Genomic DNA, 19,675 nt, shown 5'->3' on the forward strand with positions numbered 1-19,675 from the left:
ACAGTGTCAATAACAATCCCCGATCCCCTCTCCCACAGAAAATAAACAGTGTCAATAACAATCCCCGATCCCCTCACCCACAGAAAATAAACAGTCAATAACAATCCCCTATCCCCTCACCCACAGAAAATAAACAGTGTCAATAACAATCCCTGATCCTCTCACCCACTGAAAATAAACAGTGTCAATAACAATCCCCGATCCACTCAGACACTGAAAATAAACAGTGTCAATAACAATCCCCGATCCTCTCACCCACAGAAAATAAACAGTGTCAATAACAATCCCCGATCCCCTCACCCACAGAAAATAAACAGTGTCAATAACAATCCCCGATCCCTCACCCACAGAAAATAAACAGTGTCAATAACAATCCCCGATCCACTCAGACACTGAAAATAAACAGTGTCAATAACAATCCCTGATCCTCTCACCCACTGAAAATAAACAGTGTCAATAACAATCCCCGATCCACTCAGACACTGAAAATAAACAGTGTCAATAACAATCCCCGATCCTCTCACCCACAGAAAATAAACAGTGTCAATAACAATCCCTTATCCACTCTCCCATAAAAAATAAACAGTGTCAATAACAATCCCCTATCCACTCTCCCACAGAAAATAAACACTTTCAATAACAATCCCCTATCCACTCTCCCACAGAAAATAAACAGTGTCAATAACAATCCCCGATCCACTCAGACACAGAAAATAAACAGTGTCAATAACAATCCCCGATCCCTCACCCACAGAAAATAAACAGTGTCAATAACAATCCCCGATCCCCTCACCCACAGAAAATAAACAGTGTCAATAACAATCCCCAATCCACTCACCAACAGAAAATAAACAGTGTCAATAACAATCCCCGACCCCTCACCCACAGAAAATAAACAGTGTCAATAACAATCCCCGATCCCCTCACCCACAGAAAATAAACAGTGTCAATAACAATCCCCGATCCACTCACCAACAGAAAATAAACAGTGTCAATAACAATCCCCGATCCACTCACCAACAGAAAATAAACAGTGTCAATAACAATCCCCGATCCACTCAGACACTGAAAATAAACAGTGTCAATAACAATCCCCGATCCCCTCACCCACAGAAAATAAACAGTGTCAATAACAATCCCCGATCCCCTCACCCACAGAAAATAAACAGTGTCAATAACAATCCCCGATCCCCTCACCCACAGAAAATAAACAGTGTCAATAACAATCCCCGATCCACTCATCCACAGAAAATAAACAGTGTCAATAACAATCCCCGATCCACTCAGACACAGAAAATAAACAGTTTCAATAACAATCCCCGATCCCTCACCCACATAAAATAAACAGTCAATAACAATCCCCTATCCCCTCACCCACAGAAAATAAACAGTGTCAATAACAATCCCTGATCCTCTCACCCACTGAAAATAAACAGTGTCAATAACAATCCCCGACACCCTCTCCCACAGAAAATAAACAGTATCAATAACAATCCCCGATCCCCTCACCCACAGAAAATAAACAGTGTCAATAACAATCCCCGACCCCTCACCCACAGAAAATAAACAGTTTCAATAGCAATCCCCGATCCCCTCACCCACAGAGAATAAACAGTGTCAATGACAATCCCCGATCCACTCATCCACAGAAAATAAACAGTGTCAATAACAATTGCCGACACTTCACCAATAAAAAATAAACAGTGTCAATAACAATCCCCAATTCCCTCACCCACAGAAAATAAACTGTGTCTATAACCTTCCCCGATCCACTCTCCCACAGAAAATAAACAGTGTCAATAACAATTGCCGACACTTCACCAATAAAAAATAAACAGTGTCAATAACAATCCCCGATCCCCTCACCCACAGAAAATAAACAGTGTCAATAACAATCCCCGATCCCCTCACCCACAGAAAATAAACAGTGTCAATAACAATCCCCGGTCCCTCACCCACAGAAAATAAACAGTGTCAAAGCAATCCCCGACCCCTCACCCACAGAAAATAAACAGTGTCAATAACAATCCCCGCTCCCTCACCCACAGAAAATAAACAGTGTCAATAACAATCCCCGATCCTCTCACCCACAGAAAATAAACAGTGTCAATAACAATCCCTGACCCCCCACCCACAGAAAATAAACAGTGTCAATAACAATCCCCGATCCTCTCACACACAGAAAATAAACAGTGTCAATAACAATCCTTGATCCCCTCTCCCACAGAAAATAATCAGTGTCAATAACAATCCCCGATCCCCTCACCCATAGAAAATAAAAAGTGTCAATAACAATCCCCGATCCCCTCTCCCACAGAAAATAAACAGTGTCAATAACAATCCCCGATCCACTCTCCCACAGAAAAAAAACAGTGTCAATAACAATTGCCGACACTTCACCAATAAAAAATAAACAGTGTCAATAACAATCCCCGATCCCCTCACCCACAGAAAATAAACAGTGTCAAGAACAATCCCCGACCCCTCACCCACAGAAAATAAACAGTGACAATAACAATCCCCGATCCCTCACCCACAGAAAATAAACAGTGTCAATAACAATCCCCGATCCACTCTCCCACAGAAAATAAACAGTGTCAATAACAATTGCCGACACTTCACCAATAAAAAATAAACAGTGTCAATAACATGTCCAACCCCCTCACAAACAGAAAATAAACAGGGTAAGTTACAATCCCCGACCCCTCACCCACAGAAAATAAACAGTGTCAATAACAATCCTCGATCCACTCAGACACAGAAAATAAACGGTGTCAATAACAATCCCCGATCCTCTCACCCACAGAAAATAAACAGTGTCAATAACAATCCCCTATCCCCTCACCCACAGAAAATAAACAGTGTCAATAACAATCCCCGATCCCTCACCCACAGAAAATAAACAGTGTCAATAACAATCCCCGATCCACTCAGACACTGAAAATAAACAGTGTCAATAACAATCCCTGATCCTCTCACCCACTGAAAATAAACAGTGTCAATAACAATCCCCGATCCACTCAGACACTGAAAATAAACAGTGTCAATAACAATCCCCGATCCTCTCACCCACAGAAAATAAACAGTGTCAATAACAATCCCTTATCCACTCTCCCATAAAAAATAAACAGTGTCAATAACAATCCCCTATCCACTCTCCCACAGAAAATAAACTCTTTCAATAACAATCCCCTATCCACTCTCCCACAGAAAATAAACAGTGTCAATAACAATCCCCGATCCACTCAGACACAGAAAATAAACAGTGTCAATAACAATCCCCGATCCCTCACCCACAGAAAATAAACAGTGTCAATAACAATCCCCGATCCCCTCACCCACAGAAAATAAACAGTGTCAATAACAATCCCCAATCCACTCACCAACAGAAAATAAACAGTGTCAATAACAATCCCCGACCCCTCACCCACAGAAAATAAACAGTGTCAATAACAATCCCCGATCCCCTCACCCACAGAAAATAAACAGTGTCAATAACAATCCCCGATCCACTCACCAACAGAAAATAAACAGTGTCAATAACAATCCCCGATCCACTCACCAACAGAAAATAAACAGTGTCAATAACAATCCCCGATCCACTCAGACACTGAAAATAAACAGTGTCAATAACAATCCCCGATCCCCTCACCCACAGAAAATAAACAGTGTCAATAACAATCCCCGATCTCCTCACCCACAGGAAATAAACAGTGTCAATAACAATCCCCGATCCCTTCACCCACAGAATATAAACAGTGTCAATAGCAATCCCCGATCCCCTCACCCACAGAAAATAAACAGTGTCAATAACAATCCCCGGTCCCTCACCCACAGAAAATAAACAGTGTCAATAACAATCCCCGACCCCTCACCCACAGAAAATAAACTGTGTCTATAACCTTCCCCGATCCACTCTCCCACAGAAAATAAACAGTGTCAATAACAATTGCCGACACTTCACCAATAAAAAATAAACAGTGTCAATAACAATCCCCGATCCCCTCACCCACAGAAAATAAACAGTGTCAATAACAATCCCCGATCCCCTCACCCACAGAAAATAAACAGTGTCAATAACAATCCCCGGTCCCTCACCCACAGAAAATAAACAGTGTCAATAACAATCCCCGACCCCTCACCCACAGAAAATAAACAGTGTCAATAACAATCCCCGCTCCCTCACCCACAGAAAATAAACAGTGTCAATAACAATCCCCGATCCTCTCACCCACAGAAAATAAACAGTGTCAATAACAATCCCTGACCCCCCACCCACAGAAAATAAACAGTGTCAATAACAATCCCCGATCCTCTCACACACAGAAAATAAACAGTGTCAATAACAATCCTTGATCCCCTCTCCCACAGAAAATAATCAGTGTCAATAACAATCCCCGATCCCCTCACCCATAGAAAATAAAAAGTGTCAATAACAATCCCCGATCCCCTCTCCCACAGAAAATAAACAGTGTCAATAACAATCCCCGATCCACTCTCCCACAGAAAAAAAACAGTGTCAATAACAATTGCCGACACTTCACCAATAAAAAATAAACAGTGTCAATAACAATCCCCGATCCCCTCACCCACAGAAAATAAACAGTGTCAAGAACAATCCCCGACCCCTCACCCACAGAAAATAAACAGTGACAATAACAATCCCCGATCCCTCACCCACAGAAAATAAACAGTGTCAATAACAATCCCCGATCCACTCTCCCACAGAAAATAAACAGTGTCAATAACAATTGCCGACACTTCACCAATAAAAAATAAACAGTGTCAATAACATGTCCAACCCCCTCACAAACAGAAAATAAACAGGGTAAGTTACAATCCCCGACCCCTCACCCACAGAAAATAAACAGTGTCAATAACAATCCTCGATCCACTCAGACACAGAAAATAAACGGTGTCAATAACAATCCCCGATCCTCTCACCCACAGAAAATAAACAGTGTCAATAACAATCCCCTATCCCCTCACCCACAGAAAATAAACAGTGTCAATAACAATCCCCGATCCCTCACCCACAGAAAATAAACAGTGTCAATAACAATCCCCGATCCACTCAGACACTGAAAATAAACAGTGTCAATAACAATCCCTGATCCTCTCACCCACTGAAAATAAACAGTGTCAATAACAATCCCCGATCCACTCAGACACTGAAAATAAACAGTGTCAATAACAATCCCCGATCCTCTCACCCACAGAAAATAAACAGTGTCAATAACAATCCCTTATCCACTCTCCCATAAAAAATAAACAGTGTCAATAACAATCCCCTATCCACTCTCCCACAGAAAATAAACTCTTTCAATAACAATCCCCTATCCACTCTCCCACAGAAAATAAACAGTGTCAATAACAATCCCCGATCCACTCAGACACAGAAAATAAACAGTGTCAATAACAATCCCCGATCCCTCACCCACAGAAAATAAACAGTGTCAATAACAATCCCCGATCCCCTCACCCACAGAAAATAAACAGTGTCAATAACAATCCCCAATCCACTCACCAACAGAAAATAAACAGTGTCAATAACAATCCCCGACCCCTCACCCACAGAAAATAAACAGTGTCAATAACAATCCCCGATCCCCTCACCCACAGAAAATAAACAGTGTCAATAACAATCCCCGATCCACTCACCAACAGAAAATAAACAGTGTCAATAACAATCCCCGATCCACTCACCAACAGAAAATAAACAGTGTCAATAACAATCCCCGATCCACTCAGACACTGAAAATAAACAGTGTCAATAACAATCCCCGATCCCCTCACCCACAGAAAATAAACAGTGTCAATAACAATCCCCGATCCCCTCACCCACAGAAAATAAACAGTGTCAATAACAATCCCCGATCCCCTCACCTACAGAAAATAAACAGTGTCAATAACAATCCCCGATCCACTCATCCACAGAAAATAAACAGTGTCAATAACAATTGCCGACACTTCACCAATAAAAAATAAACAGTGTCAATAACAATCCCCAATTCCCTCACCCACAGAAAATAAACTGTGTCTATAACCTTCCCCGATCCACTCTCCCACAGAAAATAAACAGTGTCAATAACAATTGCCGACACTTCACCAATAAAAAATAAACAGTGTCAATAACAATCCCCGATCCCCTCACCCACAGAAAATAAACAGTGTCAATAACAATCCCCGATCCCCTCACCCACAGAAAATAAACAGTGTCAATAACAATCCCCGGTCCCTCACCCACAGAAAATAAACAGTGTCAATAACAATCCCCGACCCCTCACCCACAGAAAATAAACAGTGTCAATAACAATCCCCGCTCCCTCACCCACAGAAAATAAACAGTGTCAATAACAATCCCCGATCCTCTCACCCACAGAAAATAAACAGTGTCAATAACAATCCCTGACCCCCCACCCACAGAAAATAAACAGTGTCAATAACAATCCCCGATCCTCTCACACACAGAAAATAAACAGTGTCAATAACAATCCTTGATCCCCTCTCCCACAGAAAATAATCAGTGTCAATAACAATCCCCGATCCCCTCACCCATAGAAAATAAAAAGTGTCAATAACAATCCCCGATCCCCTCTCCCACAGAAAATAAACAGTGTCAATAACAATCCCCGATCCACTCTCCCACAGAAAAAAAACAGTGTCAATAACAATTGCCGACACTTCACCAATAAAAAATAAACAGTGTCAATAACAATCCCCGATCCCCTCACCCACATTAAATAAACAGTGTCAAGAACAATCCCCGACCCCTCACCCACAGAAAATAAACAGTGACAATAACAATCCCCGATCCCTCACCCACAGAAAATAAACAGTGTCAATAACAATCCCCGATCCACTCTCCCACAGAAAATAAACAGTGTCAATAACAATTGCCGACACTTCACCAATAAAAAATAAACAGTGTCAATAACATGTCCAACCCCCTCACAAACAGAAAATAAACAGGGTAAGTTACAATCCCCGACCCCTCACCCACAGAAAATAAACAGTGTCAATAACAATCCTCGATCCACTCAGACACAGAAAATAAACGGTGTCAATAACAATCCCCGATCCCCTCACCCACAGAAAATAAACAGTCAATAACAATCCCCTATCCCCTCACCCACAGAAAATAAACAGTGTCAATAACAATCCCCTATACACTCTCCCATAAAAAATAAACAATGTCAATAACAATCCCCTATCCACTCTCCCACAGAAAATAAACACTTTCAATAACAATCCCCTATCCACTCTCCCACAGAAAATAAACAGTGTCAATAACAATCCCCGATCCACTCAGACACAGAAAATAAACAGTGTCAATAACAATCCCCGATCCCTCACCCACAGAAAATAAACAGTGTCAATAACAATCCCCGATCCCCTCACCCACAGAAAATAAACAGTGTCAATAACAATCCCCGATCCCCTCTCCCACAGAAAATAAACAGTGTCAATAACAATCCCCAATCCACTCACCCACCGAAAATAAACAATGTCAATAACAATCCCCAATCCACTCGCCCACAGAAAATAAACAGTGTCAATAAAAAATCCCCGATCCCCTCACCCACAGAAAATAAACAATGTCAATAACAATTCTCGATCCCCTCAGACACAGAAAATAAACAGTGTCAACAACAATCCCCGATCCACTCACCCAAAGAAAATAAACAGTGTCAATAACAATCCCAGATCCCCACACCCACTGAAAATAAACAGTTTCAATAACAATCCCCGATCCCCTCACCCACAGAAAATAAACAGTGTCAATAACAATCCCCGATCCCCTCACCCACAGAAAAGAAACAGTCAATAACAATCCCCGTTCGCCTCACAAAAAGAAAATAAACAGTGGCACTAACAATCCCCGATCCCCTCACACACAGAAAATAAACAGTGTCAATAGCAATCCCCGATCCTCTCACCCATAGAAAATAAACAGTGTCAATAACAATCCCCGATCCCCTCACCCACAGAAAATAAACAGTGTCAATAACAATCCTCGATCAACTCAGACACAGAAAATAAACAGTGTCAATAACAATCCCCGATCCAATCTCCCACAGAAAATAAACAGTATCAATAACAATCCCCGGTCCCTCACCCACAGAAAATAAACAGTGTCAATAACAATCCCCGATCCCCTCACCCACAGAAAATAAACAGTGTCAATAACAATCCCAGATCCCTCACCCAAAGAAAATAAACAGTGTCAATAACAATCCCCGATCCTCTCACCCACAGAAAATAAACAGTATCAATAACAATCCCAGATCCCTCACCCACAGAAAATAAACAGTGTCAATAACAATCCCAGATCCCTCACCCACAGAAAATAAACAGTGTCAATAACAATCCCTGATCCCCTCACCCACAGAAAATAAACAGTGTCAATAACAATCCCCGATCCCCTCACCCACAGAAAATAAACAGTGTCAATAACAATCCCCGATCTCCTCACCCACAGGAAATAAACAGTGTCAATAACAATCCCCGATCCCTTCACCCACAGAATATAAACAGTGTCAATAGCAATCCCCGATCCACTCAGATACTGAAAATAAACAGTTTCAATAACAATCCCCGATCCCCTCACCCATAGAAAATAAACAGTGTCAATAACAATGCCCGATCCCCTCACCCATAGAAAATAAACAGTGTCAATAACAATCCCCGATCCCTTCACCCACAGAAAATAAACAGTGTCAATAACAATCCCCGATCCACTCAGATACTGAAAATAAACAGTGTCAATAACAATCCCCGATACCCTCACCCACAGAAAATAAACAGTGTCAATAACAATCCCCGATCCACTCTCCCACAGAAAATAAACAGTGTCAATAACAATTGCCGACACTTCACCAATAAAAAATAAACAGTGTCAATAACATGTCCAACCCCCTCACAAACAGAAAATAAACAGGGTAAGTTACAATCCCCGACCCCTCACCCACAGAAAATAAACAGTGTCAATAACAATTCTCGATCCCCTCAGACACAGAAAATAAACAGTGTCAACAACAATCCCCGATCCACTCACCCAAAGAAAATAAACAGTGTCAATAACAATCCCAGATCCCCACACCCACTGAAAATAAACAGTTTCAATAACAATCCCCGATCCCCTCACCCACAGAAAATAAACAGTGTCAATAACAATCCCCGATCCCCTCACCCACAGAAAAGAAACAGTCAATAACAATCCCCGTTCGCCTCACAAAAAGAAAATAAACAGTGGCACTAACAATCCCCGATCCCCTCACACACAGAAAATAAACAGTGTCAATAGCAATCCCCGATCCTCTCACCCATAGAAAATAAACAGTGTCAATAACAATCCCCGATCCCCTCACCCACAGAAAATAAACAGTGTCAATAACAATCCTCGATCAACTCAGACACAGAAAATAAACAGTGTCAATAACAATCCCCGATCCAATCTCCCACAGAAAATAAACAGTGTCAATAGCAATCCCCGATCCACTCAGATACTGAAAATAAACAGTTTCAATAACAATCCCCGATCCCCTCACCCATAGAAAATAAACAGTGTCAATAACAATGCCCGATCCCCTCAGCCATAGAAAATAAACAGTGTCAATAACAATCCCCGATCCCTTCACCCACAGAAAATAAACAGTGTCAATAACAATCCCCGATCCACTCAGATACTGAAAATAAACAGTGTCAATAACAATCCCCGATACCCTCACCCACAGAAAATAAACAGTGTCAATAACAATCCCCGATCCCCTCACCCACAGAAAATAAACAGTGTCAATAACAATCCCCGCTCCCTCACCCACAGAAAATAAACAGTGTCAATAACAATCCCCGATCCTCTCACCCACAGAAAATAAACAGTGTCAATAACAATCCCCGATCCCTTCACCCACAGAAAATAAACAGTGTCAATAACAATCCCCGATCCCTTCACCCACAGAAAATAAACAGTGTCAATAACAATCCCCGATCCACTCAGATACTGAAAATAAACAGTGTCAATAACAATCCCCGATACCCTCACCCACAGAAAATAAACAGTGTCAATAACAATCCCCGATCCCCTCACCCACAGAAAATAAACAGTGTCAATAACAATCCCCGCTCCCTCACCCACAGAAAATAAACAGTGTCAATAACAATCCCCGATCCCCTCACCCACAGAAAATAAACAGTGTCAATAACAATCCCCGCTCCCTCACCCACAGAAAATAAACAGTGTCAATAACAATCCCCGATCCTCTCACCCACAGAAAATAAACAGTGTCAATAACAATCCCTGACCCCCCACCCACAGAAAATAAACAGTGTCAATAACAATCCCCGATCCCTCACCCACAGAAAATAAACAGTGTCAATAACAATCCCCGATCCTCTCACACACAGAAAATAAACAGTGTCAATAACAATCCTTGATCCCCTCTCCCACAGAAAATAAACAGTGTCAATAACAATCCCCGATCCCCTCACCCATAGAAAATAAAAAGTGTCAATAACAATCCCCGATCCCCTCTCCCACAGAAAATAAACAGTGTCAATAACAATCCCCGATCCACTCTCCCACAGAAAAAAAACAGTGTCAATAACAATCCCCGATCCCCTCACCCACAGAAAATAAACAGTGTCAATAACAATCCCCGATCCCCTCTCCCACAGAAAATAAACAGTGTCAATAACAATCCCCGATCCACTCTCCCACAGAAAAAAAACAGTGTCAATAACAATCCCCGATCCTCTCACCCACAGAAAATAAACAGTGTCAATAACAATCCCCGATACCCTCACCCACAGAAAATAAACAGTGTCAATAACAATCCCCGACCCCTCACCCACAGAAAATAAACAGTGACAATAACAATCCCCGATCCCTCACCCACAGAAAATAAACAGTGTCAATAACAATCCCCGATCCACTCTCCCACAGAAAATAAACAGTGTCAATAACAATTGCCGACACTTCACCAATAAAAAATAAACAGTGTCAATAACATGTCCAACCCCCTCACAAACAGAAAATAAACAGGGTAAGTTACAATCCCCGACCCCTCACCCACAGAAAATAAACAGTGTCAATAACAATCCTCGATCCACTCAGACACAGAAAATAAACGGTGTCAATAACAATCCCCGATCCCCTCACCCACATAAAATAAACAGTCAATAACAATCCCCTATCCCCTCACCCACAGAAAATAAACAGTGTCAATAACAATCCCTGATCCTCTCACCCACTGAAAATAAACAGTGTCAATAACAATCCCCGATCCCCTCACCCACGGAAAATAAACAGTGTCAATAACAATCCCCGATCCCCTCACCCACAGAAAATAAACAGTCAATAACAATCCCCTATCCCCTCACCCACAGAAAATAAACAGTGTCAATAACAATCCCCGATCCCTCACCCACAGAAAATAAACACTGTCAATAACAATCCCTGATCCTCTCAGCCACTGAAAATAAACAGTGTCAATAACAATCCCCGATCCACTCAGACACTGAAAATAAACAGTGTCAATAACAATCCCCGATCCTCTCACCCACAGAAAATAAACAGTGTCAATAACAATCCCCTATCCACTCTCCCATAAAAAATAAACAATGTCAATAACAATCCCCTATCCACTCTCCCACAGAAAATAAACACTTTCAATAACAATCCCCTATCCACTCTCCCACAGAAAATAAACAGTGTCAATAACAATCCCCGATCCACTCAGACACAGAAAATAAACAGTGTCAATAACAATCCACGATCCCTCACCCACAGAAAATAAACAGTGTCAATAACAATCCCCGATCCCCTCACCCACAGAAAATAAACAGTGTCAATAACAATCCCCGATCCCCTCTCCCACAGAAAATAAACAGTGTCAATAACAATCCCCAATCCACTCACCCACCGAAAATAAACAATGTCAATAACAATCCCCAATCCACTCGCCCACAGAAAATAAACAGTGTCAATAAAAAATCCCCGATCCCCTCACCCACAGAAAATAAACAATGTCAATAACAATTCTCGATCCCCTCAGACACAGAAAATAAACAGTGTCAACAACAATCCCCGATCCACTCACCCAAAGAAAATAAACAGTGTCAATAACAATCCCAGATCCCCACACCCACTGAAAATAAACAGTTTCAATAACAATCCCCGATCCCCTCACCCACAGAAAATAAACAGTGTCAATAACAATCCCCGATCCCCTCACCCACAGAAAAGAAACAGTCAATAACAATCCCCGTTCGCCTCACAAAAAGAAAATAAACAGTGTCACTAACAATCCCCGATCCCCTCACACACAGAAAATAAACAGTGTCAATAGCAATCCCCGATCCTCTCACCCATAGAAAATAAACAGTGTCAATAACAATCCCCGATCCCCTCACCCACAGAAAATAAACAGTGTCAATAACAATCCTCGATCAACTCAGACACAGAAAATAAACAGTGTCAATAACAATCCTCGATCAACTCAGACACAGAAAATAAACAGTGTCAATAACAATCCCCGATCCAATCTCCCACAGAAAATAAACAGTATCAATAACAATCCCCGGTCCCTCACCCACAGAAAATAAACAGTGTCAATAACAATCCCCGATCCCCTCACCCACAGAAAATAAACAGTGTCAATAACAATCCCAGATCCCTCACCCAAAGAAAATAAACAGTGTCAATAACAATCCCCGATCCTCTCACCCACAGAAAATAAACAGTATCAATAACAATCCCAGATCCCTCACCCACAGAAAATAAACAGTGTCAATAACAATCCCAGATCCCTCACCCACAGAAAATAAACAGTGTCAATAACAATCCCTGATCCCCTCACCCACAGAAAATAAACAGTGTCAATAACAATCCCCGATCCCCTCACCCACAGAAAATAAACAGTGTCAATAACAATCCCCGATCTCCTCACCCACAGAAAATAAACTGTGTCAATAACAATCCCCGATCCCTTCACCCACAGAAAATAAATAGTGTCAATAGCAATCCCCGATCCACTCAGATACTGAAAATAAACAGTTTCAATAACAATCCCCGATCCCCTCACCCATAGAAAATAAACAGTGTCAATAACAATGCCCGATCCCCTCACCCATAGAAAATAAACAGTGTCAATAACAATCCCCGATCCCTTCACCCACAGAAAATAAACATTGTCAATAACAATCCCCGATCCACTCAGATACTGAAAATAAACAGTGTCAATAACAATCCCCGATACCCTCACCCACAGAAAATAAACAGTGTCAATAACAATCCCCGATCCCCTCACCCACAGAAAATAAACAGTGTCAATAACAATCCCCGATACCCTCACCCACAGAAAATCAACAGTGTCAATAACAATCCCCGATACCCTCACCCACAGAAAATAAACAGTGTCAATAACAATCCCCGGTCCCCTCACCCACAGAAAATAAACAGTGTCAATAACAATCCCCGATCCCCTCACCCACAGAAAATAAACAGTGTCAATAACAATCCCCGACACCCTCTCCCACAGAAAATAAACAGTATCAATATCAATCCCCGATCCCCTCACCCACAGAAAATAAACAGTGTCAATAACAATCCCCGACCCCTCACCCACAGAAAATAAACAGTTTCAATAGCAATCCCCGATCCCCTCACCCACAGAAAATAAACGGTGTCAATAACAATCCCCGATCCCCTCACCCACATAAAATAAACAGTCAATAACAATCCCCTATCCCCTCACCCACAGAAAATAAACAGTGTCAATAACAATCCCTGATCCTCTCACCCACTGAAAATAAACAGTGTCAATAACAATCCCCGATCCCCTCACCCACGGAAAATAAACAGTGTCAATAACAATCCCCGATCCCCTCACCCACAGAAAATAAACAGTCAATAACAATCCCCTATCCCCTCACCCACAGAAAATAAACAGTGTCAATAACAATCCCCGATCCCTCACCCACAGAAAATAAACACTGTCAATAACAATCCCTGATCCTCTCAGCCACTGAAAATAAACAGTGTCAATAACAATCCCCGATCCACTCAGACACTGAAAATAAACAGTGTCAATAACAATCCCCGATCCTCTCACCCACAGAAAATAAACAGTGTCAATAACAATCCCCTATCCACTCTCCCATAAAAAATAAACAATGTCAATAACAATCCCCTATCCACTCTCCCACAGAAAATAAACACTTTCAATAACAATCCCCTATCCACTCTCCCACAGAAAATAAACAGTGTCAATAACAATCCCCGATCCACTCAGACACAGAAAATAAACAGTGTCAATAACAATCCCCGATCCCTCACCCACAGAAAATAAACATTGTCAATAACAATCCCCGATCCCCTCACCCACAGAAAATAAACAGTGTCAATAACAATCCCCGATACCCTCTCCCACAGAAAATAAACAGTGTCAATAACAATCCCCAATCCACTCACCCACCGAAAATAAACAATGTCAATAACAATCCCCAATCCACTCGCCCACAGAAAATAAACAGTGTCAATAAAAAATCCCCGATCCCCTCACCCACAGAAAATAAACAATGTCAATAACAATTCTCGATACCCTCAGACACAGAAAATAAACAGTGTCAACAACAATCCCCGATCCACTCACCCAAAGAAAATAAACAGTGTCAATAACAATCCCAGATCCCCACACCCACTGAAAATAAACAGTTTCAATAACAATCCCCGATCCCCTCACCCACAGAAAATAAACAGTGTCAATAACAATCCCCGATACCCTCACCCACAGAAAAGAAACAGTCAATAACAATCCCCGTTCGCCTCACAAAAAGAAAATAAACAGTGTCACTAACAATCCCCGATCCCCTCACACACAGAAAATAAACAGTGTCAATAGCAATCCCCGATCCTCTCACCCATAGAAAATAAACAGTGTCAATAACAATCCCCGATCCCCTCACCCACAGAAAATAAACAGTGTCAATAACAATCCTCGATCAACTCAGACACAGAAAATAAACAGTGTCAATAACAATCCCCGATCCAATCTCCCACAGAAAATAAACAGTATCAATAACAATCCCCGGTCACTCACCGACAGAAAATAAACAGTGTCAATAACAATCCCCGATCCCCTCACCCACAGAAAATAAACAGTGTCAATAACAATCCCAGATCCCTCACCCAAAGAAAATAAACAGTGTCAATATCAATCCCCGATCCTCTCACCCACAGAAAATAAACAGTATCAATAACAATCCCAGATCCCTCACCCACAGAAAATAAACAGTGTCAATAACAATCCCAGATCCCTCACCCACAGAAAATAAACAGTGTCAATAACAATCCCTGATCCCCTCACCCACAGAAAATAAACAGTGTCAATAACAATCCCCGATCCCCTCACCCACAGAAAATAAACAGTGTCAATAACAATCCCCGATCTCCTCACCCACAGAAAATAAACAGTGTCAATAACAATCCCCGATCCCTTCACCCACAGAAAATAAACAGTGTCAATAGCAATCCCCGATCCACTCAGATACTGAAAATAAACAGTTTCAATAACAATCCCCGATCCCCTCACCCATAGAAAATAAACAGTGTCAATAACAATGCCCGATCCCCTCACCCATAGAAAATAAACAGTGTCAATAACAATCCCCGATCCCTTCACCCACAGAAAATAAACAGTGTCAATAACAATCCCCGATCCACTCAGATACTGAAAATAAACAGTGTCAATAACAATCCCCGATACCCTCACCCACTGAAAATAAACAGTGTCAATAACAATCCCCGATCCCCTCACCCACAGAAAATAAACAGTGTCAATAACAATCCCCGATACCCTCACCCACAGAAAATAAACAGTGTCAATAACAATCCCCGATACCCTCACCCACAGAAAATAAACAGTGTCAATAACAATCCCCGGTCCCCTCACCCACAGAAAATAAACAGTGTCAATAACAATCCCCGATCCCCTCACCCACAGAAAATAAACAGTGTCAATAACAATCCCCGACACCCTCTCCCACAGAAAATAAACAGTATCAATAACAATCCCCGATCCCCTCACCCACAGAAAATAAACAGTGTCAATAACAATCCCCGACCCCTCACCCACAGAAAATAAACAGTTTCAATAGCAATCCCCGATCCCCTCACCCACAGAAAATAAACAGTGTCAATAACAATCCCCGATCCCCTCACCCATAGAAAATAAACAGTGTCAATAACAATCCCCGATCCCTCACCCACAGAAAATAAACACTGTCAATAACAATCCCTGATCCTCTCAGCCACTGAAAATAAACAGTGTCAATAACAATCCCCGATCCACTCAGACACTGAAAATAAACAGTGTCAATAACAATCCCCGATCCTCTCACCCACAGAAAATAAACAGTGTCAATAACAATCCCCTATCCACTCTCCCATAAAAAATAAACAATGTCAATAACAATCCCCTATCCACTCTCCCACAGAAAATAAACACTTTCAATAACAATCCCCTATCCACTCTCCCACAGAAAATAAACAGTGTCAATAACAATCCCCGATCCACTCAGACACAGAAAATAAACAGTGTCAATAACATTCCCCGATCCCTCACCCACAGAAAATAAACAGTGTCAATAACAATCGCCGATCCCCTCACCCACAGAAAATAAACAGTGTCAATAACAATCCCCGATCCCCTCTCCCACAGAAAATAAACAGTGTCAATAACAATCCCCAATCCACTCACCCACCGAAAATAAACAATGTCAATAACAATCCCCAATCCACTCGCCCACAGAAAATAAATAGTGTCAATAAAAAATCCCCGATCCCCTCACCCACAGAAAATAAACAATGTCAATAACAATTCTCGATCCCCTCAGACACAGAAAATAAACAGTGTCAACAACAATCCCCGATCCACTCACCCAAAGAAAATAAACAGTGTCAATAACAATCCCAGATCCCCACACCCACTGAAAATAAACAGTTTCAATAACAATCCCCGATCCCCTCACCCACAGAAAATAAACAGTGTCAATAACAATCCCCGATCCCCTCACCCACAGAAAAGAAACAGTCAATAACAATCCCCGTTCGCCTCACAAAAAGAAAATAAACAGTGTCACTAACAATCCCCGATCCCCTCACACACAGAAAATAAACAGTGTCAATAGCAATCCCCGATCCTCTCACCCATAGAAAATAAACAGTGTCAATAACAATCCCCGATCCCCTCACCCACAGAAAATAAACAGTGTCAATAACAATCCTCGATCAACTCAGACACAGAAAATAAACAGTGTCAATAACAATCCCCGATCCAATCTCCCACAGAAAATAAACAGTATCAATAACAATCCCCGGTCCCTCACCCACAGAAAATAAACAGTATCAATAACAATCCCAGATCCCTCACCCACAGAAAATAAACAGTGTCAATAACAATCCCAGATCCCTCACCCACAGAAAATAAACAGTGTCAATAACAATCCCTGATCCCCTCACCCACAGAAAATAAACAGTGTCAATAACAATCCCCGATCCCCTCACCCACAGAAAATAAACAGTGTCAATAACAATCCCCGATCTCCTCACCCACAGAAAATAAACAGTGTCAATAACAATCCCCGATCCCTTCACCCACAGAAAATAAACAGTGTCAATAGCAATCCCCGATCCACTCAGATACTGAAAATAAACAGTTTCAATAACAATCCCCGATCCCCTCACCCATAGAAAATAAACAGTGTCAATAACAATGCCCGATCCCCTCACCCATAGAAAATAAACAGTGTCAATAACAATCCCCGATCCCTTCACCCACAGAAAATAAACAGTGTCAATAACAATCCCCGATCCACTCAGATACTGAAAATAAACAGTGTCAATAACAATCCCCGATACCCTCACCCACAGAAAATAAACAGTGTCAATAACAATCCCCGATCCCCTCACCCACAGAAAATAAACAGTGTCAATAACAATCCCCGATACCCTCACCCACAGAAAATAAACAGTGTCAATAACAATCCCCGATACCCTCACCCACAGAAAATAAACAGTGTCAATAACAATCCCCGGTCCCCTCACCCACAGAAAATAAACAGTGTCAATAACAATCCCCGATCCCCTCACCCACAGAAAATAAACAGTGTCAATAACAATCCCCGACACCCTCTCCCACAGAAAATAAACAGTATCAATATCAATCCCCGATCCCCTCACCCACAGAAAATAAACAGTGTCAATAACAATCCCCGACCCCTCACCCACAGAAAATAAACAGTTTCAATAGCAATCCCCGATCCCCTCACCCACAGAAAATAAACGGTGTCAATAACAATCCCCGATCCCCTCACCCACATAAAATAAACAGTCAATAACAATCCCCTATCCCCTCACCCACAGAAAATAAACAGTGTCAATAACAATCCCTGATCCTCTCACCCACTGAAAATAAACAGTGTCAATAACAATCCCCGATCCCCTCACCCACGGAAAATAAACAGTGTCAATAACAATCCCCGATCTCCTCACCCACAGAAAATAAACAGTCAATAACAATCCCCTATCCCCTCACCCACAGAAAATAAACAGTGTCAATAACAATCCCCGATCCCTCACCCACAGAAAATAAACACTGTCAATAACAATCCCTGATCCTCTCAGCCACTGAAAATAAACAGTGTCAATAACAATCCCCGATCCACTCAGACACTGAAAATAAACAGTGTCAATAACAATCCCCGATCCTCTCACCCACAGAAAATAAACAGTGTCAATAACAATCCCCTATCCACTCTCCCATAAAAAATAAACAATGTCAATAACAATCCCCTATCCACTCTCCCACAGAAAATAAACACTTTCAATAACAATCCCCTATCCACTCTCCCACAGAAAATAAACAGTGTCAATAACAATCCCCGATCCACTCAGACACAGAAAATAAACAGTGTCAATAACAATCCCCGATCCCTCACCCACAGAAAATAAACAGTGTCAATAACAATCCCCGATCCCCTCACCCACAGAAAATAAACAGTGTCAATAACAATCCCCGAAACCCTCTCCCACAGAAAATAAACAGTGTCAATAACAATCCCCAATCCACTCACCCACCGAAAATAAACAATGTCAATAACAATCCCCAATCCACTCGCCCACAGAAAATAAACAGTGTCAATAAAAAATCCCCGATCCCCTCACCCACAGAAAATAAACAATGTCAATAACAATTCTCGATCCCCTCAGACACAGAAAATAAACAGTGTCAACAACAATCCCCGATCCACTCACCCAAAGAAAATAAACAGTGTCAATAACAATCCCAGATCCCCACACCCACTGAAAATAAACAGTTTCAATAACAATCCCCGATCCCCTCACCCACAGAAAATAAACAGTGTCAATAACAATCCCCGATCCCCTCACCCACAGAAAAGAAACAGTCAATAACAATCCCCGTTCGCCTCACAAAAAGAAAATAAACAGTGTCACTAACAATCCCCGATCCCCTCACACACAGAAAATAAACAGTGTCAATAGCAATCCCCGATCCTCTCACCCATAGAAAATAAACAGTGTCAATAACAATCCCCGATCCCCTCACCCACAGAAAATAAACAGTGTCAATAACAATCCTCGATCAACTCAGAC

The sequence above is a fragment of the Hemitrygon akajei genome, chromosome 5 (genome assembly GCF_048418815.1).
Source record: "Hemitrygon akajei chromosome 5, sHemAka1.3, whole genome shotgun sequence".
Lineage (NCBI taxonomy): Eukaryota > Metazoa > Chordata > Chondrichthyes > Myliobatiformes > Dasyatidae > Hemitrygon > Hemitrygon akajei.